The following is an 11,062-nucleotide window of genomic DNA, read 5'->3' on the forward strand; positions in this document are numbered from 1 at the left end:
AAAGTAGTTAGTACATTGGAACCACCAACTTTTTTATTAGCTGACCAATAGGTTATGCACTATACCACCAGAGTTCCTTCAGACAGAATTTCAGAAAAAAACTTAAAAATGTGTTGAATTTAAGGTCACTCGTCAATGTTCAGGTTTTCCTAGGTTGCATTATTTGTTCACAAAGTGGGGACAATCATGGCCAGGAGCCTTGCTGTTTAAAAGCACAAAACATTAATAATGAACACTCATGGGAACATTCGACCCCCCCAAAACAACAGCTCATGATAAATATCCGTGGAGGATGTCACACTGAAAATGAAATAAAATCAGAGTACCAAAAGGGCAGATAGTGAGGATATAGAATAATGTACAAGAAAGGGATGGGGGAAATGGCAGGTTTCATTAAACACAAATTCAGGGGGAAATCACTTATATTTGGATTCACAATTAAGTTTTGCATTCTTGTGTATCTTTTGATATTTCACTTAATAAATTCAACCATATACATAAAATTTAATTTCATTTTAAAGCACCATTGAGTATAGTACAACTCACAGCGACCCTATCAACAACAGATCAGAACCCTGTCCTATCCTCTGTTACCCCATCATCTCTGACATACTCCAGTGCATTTTAACAGTTACTGTATCAACCCATCTGGCATGTTTGGGAGGGTGGAGGGGCAGCACAGAAGAAGACCCTCGATGAGATGGATCAATTAGTGGTTGGGGTAATGGGAGTAGGTGTGTCAGACAGTGAGGTTGACACAGGATAGAGTAGGGTTTAGACCTCTTGTACATAGGGTCACAATGAGTCGCAAGTGACTCGAAGGCACGTAACAACAGCAAATACTTTTTTAAAAAACATTAAAATTGAGTATGAAGGATGTTATACAACACTTGTTGATAGTGATAGAATTTCAGCAGCATTGTAAAGATGAGTTGGATTTCAAGTGATTCCTATTGTTACATTTTTTCCTTTGTTTCATTATTTGTTGATGTTCTCTTGTTTTCTTTATCCAATTCTCCCTGGGTAATATCCCCATTCCCACAATTTTAACTCTTGTCTATATGTTGATAATTCTCATCTTTTCTCTTAACATTGATTAAAGCTTTTACATAATTATTATTATGTTTCTTTTCATTACTTTATTAGGTTTTAATCCTATTGAGATTAGGTATTTTTGAGTTAGTTCCAACTAATAACATTACCTACAGTGAAACAAAACACATGTAAAGGTCTGGACAACTTTACTCTGTCTACATTATTAAGGTCATTTCTACTTTTAAGAGTCAATTCTGTGGTCAGTGCTTTCAAAACTGAGGGACTTATCATGCAGCACTGTAGCACACAGTTTTGAGCTGCTTTCCATAAAGTTTTCACTGACTCTTTTCAATGTACATAACCAGTTCCTTCATCCTACGTTGTTTTAGGCTGAAAAGTTCACTGAGGTCTATTTACCTTGGTCCTCTTGCTGGTACTTGGAATATCAAATGCTGACCTCCAGCATCACAGCAGCACACAAGCCAACAAAGTGACAGACGAGTGGTAGAATTATTTTCTTTTATGTGATTAATCCTTATTGTTGTTTGTTGTTTGTTGTTTTGTATCATTGAGTTACCTATGATTCATAGGACTTTATGTATGAAAGCTCTGAACCCTGCCCTATGTTGAGCCAACTTCACTGTCTCTAACATACCTACCCCCATTACCTTAGTCACTGAGTCACTCTAACTCATCTGGGGTTTTTCTCTCTTGAGCTGTGCCACCATGTTTTCTATGCTATCCCTCTCTAAGGTCCAGTCCCTCCTGGCAACATGTCCAAATATGTCAGAGATGCTTCAAAATCCTTGCCTCTGAGGAGCAGCCTGGTTTCACCCTCTCCAGGATGTTCTCTTAGCAGTCCATACTATGTTCAGTTCTTTTCTCCAGCACAACAACTGAAATACATAGATTCTTCTTCTATTTTCCTTCACCTTTTTCCAGCTCTGTGATGCATAGCACATAATTGTGAAGACCACGGCCTAGATAAGGCACACCTTAGTCTCAAGACTGACACTGTTGCTCTTCAGTATTCTGGAGAGAACCTGACAGCAGAATTTCCCCAAAGCAATTTGTCTTTTGATTTCTTGGCTACTGGTTCCAAGAGTGTTTATAGTAGAGTCAAGCAAGCTGAAGCTGTTAATAATCTCAGTCTCTATCTATCATGTTGCTGCCAATCGGCCCAGTGGTGACAATCTTTCATTAATGTTGAGCTTCAATCCATATTAAAGGCTGTAATAATCATTAGATAATTCTAAGTGTTCCATTTTTCAGTCTTCTTCCAGCCATAGCTGTATTTATTATATAACATTTCTGGGACAGTCTATAAAGAACTTATAAAACTTGTTCTTTAAATTACTGAACTGTTATTCTCACATTTATTCTTCTCATGTTTTGTCAATATCATCTGCTATGAAATCCTTCATGAAAAGAAAATATTGCTTTTATTTTATGAAATATGCCTTTTTACAATGTTCCTGACCAAATGAATCTTCCCTTTCATTACTAATGATAATATACTACCAAAAGATTCCTTTGCTTCTTGCTTTCTGTATTCAGCAGAACTTCAGTATTTATGTTCTTATTTTCAAGATTCTACATAATTTCTTGTCTCACTCCATTTGGCTTCTTTTCTTGGAACATTGCCAACAGTTGCTATTGTTTTCTTTATTCTGCTCTGATTACTAAGTACTCTATTACCATAAAAAATCCAAACTCAGATAGAAACTTCTGTAGATATTCCTTAAAGCTGAAGCGGATGAAAACTGCAAGAGCCAACTTTACATACTAAGAAACCGTTAATTTCATTTCTGTAAAATAAAGAACAAAACCTCATGAAGGGCCCTTGTATTTAAAGCCAGGCCCTTGTCTCCATTTTGGAGATGAGGTGACTTATCTGGACTCTCTAAGTTGGGCATTCCTGTTTTGGTTGAGTGTCATGTGAAATGTTTGGTTGTTTTTTGTGGTTTGTGGTTTTTTTGTTTGTTTTTTTAATTTAAGTCTCTAGAGTAAACAAGACCTTGTGGAGGGCTTGTGTTATTATATTTTGGAGGAACATTCTTCTAAGTTGTACAACACTCTTCTGTCAATTTGCTGTACTGAGGTAATCTGAGTTTGTTGTGATGCTGAACCTTGTGCCATTGGGGGTCAAATGACACAGTGGGTGCACATGGTGGACAGTGTTTGGTGGAGCTCCCAGTTTAAGATGAGTTTGAAAGCAGAAGTGACATCTATTTCCTAAACCACATGCCTTTGGAAATTCTATGAGTTTGGAGAAATGATGACAGTTATAGAAAAGCTTAAGGTATTTTGTTCATAGGGTCACTGTGAGTCACGCTTGATGCAATAGCAATCAATAGCAATAACAAAATAAAGATTTGAGGCCTTGAACACTAATGAGTGAAGGCCAGATGAGCTGTGGAAGTATATCAAGAATAATATCCATGAAGAATTCTAAAGGTCATGAAAAAGACAAAGAAAAAAGAAAAGATCAAGATGGGTTTCAAAAGAGACTCTGCATATTGTACTAGAACACCAAGAAGACAAAGCCAAGAGAAGAAATAAGGACCTGAACAGAAGATTTCAAAGGACAGCACTGGAATACAAAGCAAAGTATTATAATAAAATGTGCTAAGAGTTAGAGTCAGAAAATCAAAAGGGTCAAACTAGCTCAGCATTTCTTGAGCTGAAGGAACTGATGAGCAAATATAAGCCTCAAGTTGCAGTACTTAAGGATGCTATGGACAGAATACTGAATGATCCAGGAAGCATTAAAAGAATATAGAAGAAGTACACAGAGTCACTGTATCAAAAAGGCCTGGCCAACACAAAACTATTTCATGAAACAACTCTTGTTAAAGAAATAATGGTGATGAAGGAGGAAGTTTGGGCTGCTCTCAAGGAAATGGCAAAAAACAACACCCCAGGATTTGATAAAATACCAATTGACATATTTCAACAAACAGATGCAGTTCTGGAAGTGATCACCAAGCTGTGCTAAGAAATCTGAAGGATAACCACTTGGCCAACTGACTGGAAGAGATCCATATTTATTCCCATTCCAAGAAAAGGTGATCTAGCAGAGTGTTGAAGTTATAGAACACTATCACTAATATCACATGAAAACAAAATCCTCCTGAAGATTATCCAAAAATGTCTGGAACAGTCACTGAGAGAGAACTATCAGAAATATAATCCGGGTTTAGAAGAGGCTGTGACACTAAGAAAATCATTGCCAATGTCAGATAGATCTTGGCAAAAAGCAGAGTCCAGAGGAATGTCATTGACTATGTGGATCACAACACAACAAACTGTGGCTAGCCTTGAAGAGAATGGGAATCCCAGAATACCAGACTGTGTTCATGCAAAACCCATACTTGCATCAGGAACCAGTCCTCAAAACAGAGCAAGGAAACACCACATGGTTCAAAATCAGGAAAGGAGTGTGTCAGGGAAGTGTTCTGTCTCCATGCCTTTTCAATCTGTCTACAGAATAGATCATTGAAGAGGCTAGACTTTATAGGGAAGAATATGGCATCAGGTTTGGGGACTCATCAACAATTGTGTTATGCAGGTGACACACCTTATTTCACGAAACTGAAGAGGGCCTGAAGCATTTGCTGCAGGTCAAGGGCTGTAGTGTGCAATATGGATTCATGCTCAATATCAACAAAGATTCTCACCACTGGGCCAATTGGCAGTATCATGATGTATGGAGAGGAGCTTGAGATTGTTAACAATTTCAGCTTTTTTCCAGAGGCCGTTAATCATCTCACAGGAGATGGCACAACCTTCTCCCATGGAGCAGCAGGTGGATTTGTCCTGTTCTCTTTGTGGTTGCAACACAGCTTCTCACCACTAGGCCACCAACAGGGTTCCCTAAATTTGGGGGGGGGGGGTGATGGCTGTTGTTGTTGTTAGTGGGCATCAAGTTGAGTACAACTCATCGCAATTCTATGAGCTATCGATCTGAACCCTATCTTGCATCATACTCACAAACTCTGACACACATGAATTCATTGCAGCAATCCGTCTGGTTCAGGGTTTTTCTGTCTCTCACCATCCCTGGATCTTTTAAGGCATAATGTTCCTTCCCAAGGAATAACCTCTCCTAGCAGCATACCCAAGGTATGTGAGATCACGCTTTAACATCTTTACCTCCAAGAAGCACTCTGGATGCACCTTCTCCAAAACATAGTTGTTTGTTCTTTTGGTGGGACATTGGGTAGTCAGCACCATTCTCTACCACCACAGTTCAAAGGTATCAATTATTCTGTCATCTTATTAATTGTGCAGCTCTCAGATACATCCCAAAAGATTGGAAAAAAACATGACTTGAATCAGGCATACTTTAATCTTCAAACTGACATCATTGCTCCTCAATAATTTGTAGAAGTCCATATCTATAGACGTTTCCAGAACAATACATCTCCTGAACTCCTGACTGCTACTGCTAGTACTAAGTGTATTGATTGTGGATCCAAGTAAGAAGTTGTTGACAGTTCCAGTCTTCTCTTGAGCTATTCTTATATTGTCTCTATCTACCTGTGTGGAGGAGAGAGTAAATGGGTCTTCCCCTCTTAAAACAAAGATTGAAGTATACTCAGATCTAAGCATAAAAGGAGTTAAACTGAATGAAATAAATGGTGGAAAATTTATACATTTGTAGTTCAGGGGCAAATTCTGTTTTGCCACCAAAAAATCAATCTAGTAAATTTCATTTTCCTGGACACAATGGTTTTAAATTATAGAAAATGTAATCTATATTGACCACAGAAAAGAAGCTTACAACTTACTTAATGAATTAGCAGAGTAATGGAACAGGTGGTGGTAGCTATCCAGTGATACTTCAGTAAGAATCTGTTACATGCTCTATAACCTTGTGCCTCAATTACTGTTGTGGTTATCCATTGTTGAAAAACATATTTCTTTTCTAAAGCATTTTCACAGGTGTCAAATTTTATCTTTATAAACACTTCCTGAAATAGTAAAAATTAATACTCACATCTCAGAGACAGGGAAAATAAGACCTGCATAAATACAATAATTTACCCAAATAATTTCTCACAGAACAACAATGAAAACCTTTCTTTCGTGACTCCTCAGTGTAAAACACAGGGCAACTGCCATAGGGGCAGAGATATGTGACCTCTACTAACTACTCCACAAGGAGTGGGATCTGGTCAAGAACATCAGCATCACAAAAGTAAGTCCTTTGAGGTCAGATATGTCCCCACGCTCCCACACCATTTTCTAGGACTCCTTAGACCAACTAAGTTCTCAGACTTCCCACTACTAAGCTGTTGCAATGTGTCAGGGAATAAACACTCCATAGCATACACAGAATGCAGACAATACTCAGAATTATGGGATTTGTTAAGGAAATAATGGGTTATAAGTCAGGTCAGAAACACTTAAGATAAATTTTTTGAGGCAAAACAGCTTTGCCTGAGGCATGCTTGAAGCCGAGCTCCCACAACCTTCAGACTCTTAGCTCCACCCCATGCCTCATGGTCATAAAGCTCTTATAGGTATGCCAATTATGTGTACCACATTCCAACATTCAGCCCAGGCTAAGGGACAAGGCTCTGAGTCTGTGGGTGGCAGTTTTAGTTCCGCTCCTTCTCACATCACACTCATTCTTTCTTCATCTTATATAGGAATCTGCCCCCAAAAGTGTGTGACACCCTGTTTCTTCTTTAGCGATGGCAATGATCTTCACCTTCTCTTCTCTGAATGTGCAGTTTGTCCTGAAGGGAGCAGCCAGGCAGCTTCTTGGAGGCAAGGATTCTGGGGCTTCGTCTGCCATACTTTGGACATGTTGCAAGGAGCGATCAATCCTTCAAGAGGGACATCATGGTTGGGAAGGTGGAGGGATAGTGCAGGAGAGAAAGGCCCTCTACAAGATGGATTGATTCCATCACTGGGGTAATTGGGATAGGTGTGTCAGAGACAATAAGATTGGAAAGAGATAGAGCAGGGTTTAGGGCTGTTGTACATAGGGTCGCTATGAGTTGCAAGTGACTGGACGGCACATAACAACCACAGCATCATAGTTTAGTTATTGGTAAGGAACTGCATTGCAATCCCCAAAGCAAGCAATTTGAATCCACCAGCTGCTGTGAGAGAGGAAAATGAGTAGTCTCATTCCCTGTGATTTACTGCTTCTAAAAACCCACTGGAGGATCGGCTATGAGTCAGTTCTGACTTGATGATACACAACAACTACAACCCAGCTGCATGGTGAAAATCAAAGCCAATGACTGAAAAAGTCACTTTGAATAAACTACAATGGCACATTCAATGTGGGCTGACCTTGCCATCAGGAATAAATAGCCATCAAGACTCCCTGGTGTGTATCATGCTAATTAGCTTCTATCAGAAGATGTCCAGTCTTACTACCACTGTAGCTCTCATACGCAGAAACTGAGAATAAGAACACCGTCAAGACACAAAAATGGTGGGTGTTAAATCTGGTAAAATTGTAAATTACTCCTAGATTATTTATTCTTTACTGAATACATTTGTTATGCTTTTTAAAAATTTTATACAACTTTACAAAATTTGAATATATTATTTTCAAGAACAGATTCTTCCAACTTCCCTCACCTCCCTACCCATCAAATTGTACAATTCCATAATTAATCTCCACTCCCCCTGCAGTTCCAACCTCTCCCACTCCTCTTGAATCCTTATACTCATTCTAAAATAATGGTTTATGCAATATTTATCCTTGTGGGACTGAGTAAGTTCACTCGGTATAATGCTCTCCAGTCCCTCCCAAGTTAGATAGTAATTTACAAAATTATTGCTCCTGCGTGCTGCCTAGTATTCCACTGTGTGAATGTACCATAATTACTCAATCCATTCGTTTGTAGTTGGACATTTCGGCTGTTTCCATGTTCTTGCAATTGTGAATAATGCTGCTATGAACACTGGTATACAAATCTCCATTTGTGCTTCAGTTCTCATTTTCTCAAGGCATATTCCAAGTAGTGGAATAGTTGGGTCATAATGGAATTTCTATGTTTAGGTTGTTGAGGAAGCGCCAAACTGCCTCCCAGAATGGTTGTATCATTTTACAATCCCACCAACAATGTATAAGAGTTCCTTTCTTGCCACATCCTTTCTAACATTTATTGCTTGCTGCCCTGTTAAACTTTGCCACTGTTACTGGAGTGAGATGATACTTTATTGTGGTTTTGATTTGCATCTCTCTTATTGCCAGTGATTTGGAGCATTTCTTCATATGTCAGTTTGCCATTCAAATATCTTCCTCTGTGAAAATTCTTCTGTCTTTTGCCCATTTTGTAACTGAGTTATCAGTCTTTTTTCTTGTAAAGGCCCAGGAGTATTCTGTAAACTTTTGTTATAAGATGCTTCTCTCAAATGGTATTACCAAATGTTTGTTCCCAGTCTGTAACTATCAGAAGCAATGTACATGTCCAATGCAATCCCAAGCCAGATACCAAAGTCATTTTCCAAGAAGATTGAAAGGGAAATTAACACATTTATTTGGAGAGTCAAAAGACCCCAAATAAGCAAAACACTTCTAAGAAACAAAAATGAAGTTAGAGGCATAGCAGTCCCTGACCTCAAAGCCTGCTACACAGCAGTAGTAACAAAAACAGCCTGATCCTGGTACAATGACAGTCACATAGACCAATGGAACAGAACTGAGAACCCAGAAATAGACCAAGTTATCAATGGTCAACTGATATTCAACAAGGAAATCAAAGCTATAAAATGGGGAAATGATAACATCTTCAACAAATGGTGCTAGCAAAACTGAACTTCGACCTGCAAAAAGCTGAAACAGGACTCACATATCACACCACACACAAATCAACTCAAGGTGAATCAGAGACCTGGGTGTAAAGCCCCAAATAATAAAGTTCATAAGAGACAAACTGCGATCAAGCTTAGAAATGCTAGTCCAAGATAGAAAGAGACTGCCAAATACAACCAGAAATGCACAATCTAATGAGGATACAGTTGATGCATGGGACCTTCTAAAGATTAAATCCATGTGTGCATTTGTTATGTCTTGATAGTTGTTGCCTTCTATCTAGTTCAGAAGATGTTTTAATGCTGCATATACTATGTGTATATAAATTAATAGAAAATATGGCTATGGATAATAATTTTTAACTAAGTATGAAGTCACACTTTTAGGACATTACTGTAAATTAGAGGACTAAACATTGTCACAAACAGCAAATTTATATAGCATAAAAAATGGTGATAGGACATTCTAAAGATAAATTGATAATAATCTTCAAGCCTACCTTATATAATCCTTTAATACTGTGTAGATTGTTATGAGGGAGCTCTCATGACTTAATGGTAAGGAATTGCACTGCCAACCCAAAAGCATGTGGTTCGAATCCACCAGTTTTTCCACAGGAGAAAGATGGGCAATTTGCTCCCATGCAATTTACAGCCTCTGAAAACCCTTGGAAAGTCAGCTGCAGTCAATTCTGACTCAATGGTACACAACCACCGCAACAACAGATAGTCTTAAGCCTTGTTATTATAGCAAGAACTCCTGGGACTGGAATCCTAGGATAGTGGGTATAAAGGTCAGATCGGCTTCTGAGAACTTGGACAATTTACTAAACTTTTTGCTACTTCAGTTTTCTTCATAAATAGAGATAAAAATTTATTTTCCTCTCAGAATTGTTGTGAAGATTAAATGAATTATTTAAGTAAAGTTTTTAGAACTGTTCCCGGAACATAATAAAGGCTCTAGAAGTAATAGCTTTGAATATTATAAGGCAAAATATATCATTTTACTTTTAATACTTTTCCCCCAGATTCTGATATGGAAGAAAATAACTTTCACATTTTCTTAGAAAGACATGTAATCATAAATAAAATCACAGAGTTTATACCAATATATTCCTGTTATCAACTTCATCTTCTTTTATATTACAGTTTTAACATTATCAGCTACCACTTTTCCTGAGTGTGTAGTTTATGCTGAAAGTGTTATATCTATTAACTCTTTTTATCCTCACAACTCAGCAGGACATATACTATCATTATTCCCACTTTTTAGAGAAAGGAAACTTGTGAACAGCTAACTCTTCTAATACTTTACTTGAGACACTGATATCCTTAAAAATAAAATGCAGGCAAATGTAACTCCATTCCCATCATCTCTTACCTCCCATGCTTGACTCCATTTTACGTTTCCTTTTCTAAGAGAGCAACACTATCTTACTAAATGTCATTTTCTTAATGGGATAAAGCTGGTCCACATACTTCACCTTATCTTCTTCACTTCTGATGCAACCTCAACAGAACTCCAGGCCACTTTTGTCATGAAATGATAAAAAATCAATACAGATCCTCCGCTTTTAGACAAGTACAATATATGCATGCCATTGTGAGGCAATTTGAGTCAGGCATTAAAATTTACTGCCATACATCAGAGAATTTTAATAATTCTTTAAAGCACAAAGAACCATTCAGTGACCATTAGAACTTTTGAAAAGGAAAATTCAGCTGTTCAATCTTAATAAAGATTATTTTATTTGTCCTTAGATATTGTGTGCTTCTTCTATGCAAACTGCAAAGGACAGCTGAAGGGCAATAAAACATACATCTTTTCCCAAATGTATGTGGTGCTTGACAATAGTGAAAGCATTTTATCCTATAAAAGTAACAATTCTGTGATTCAATCACACCAACCCTACAAATAACAAGGCCATTGTCCTAAACCAATATCTTGAGATTTTCTTTCTATTTCAATGCTCCTTTACACACTAATGAATTCATAAAAAGCTTTTTCTCTATGATTTACTGGGAAAAGTAATTTTAGTGACAGACCCATTTTTCTTCACAAATTCACATGTGTTTTGTAACTTCCTATGAATAGATATATGTTGGGTTATGTCTTGGGATTTTTTTTTTATACCATCTTACACCCAAAATGATCTAGAGCACTGAAAAGGTTGCACCAAAAGTGAATTCTAAAAAGTAGAAATGGCAGATGGGGAAGGCGGTGGCTTTGGGGGGGGGGGTG

General features: G+C 37.8%; 1 protein-coding gene across 1 annotated transcript in view; it reads left to right on the top strand.

The window, feature by feature from the left end:
* Positions 1-11,062, top strand: part of MAGI2 (membrane associated guanylate kinase, WW and PDZ domain containing 2) — a 1,911,292-nt gene that overhangs the window by 1,347,780 nt on the left and 552,450 nt on the right. The window lies entirely within an intron of this gene.

The sequence above is a fragment of the Elephantulus edwardii genome, unplaced genomic scaffold (genome assembly GCF_000299155.1).
Source record: "Elephantulus edwardii isolate Elephantulus edwardi_28Jun2011 unplaced genomic scaffold, EleEdw1.0 scaffold00022, whole genome shotgun sequence".
Lineage (NCBI taxonomy): Eukaryota > Metazoa > Chordata > Mammalia > Macroscelidea > Macroscelididae > Elephantulus > Elephantulus edwardii.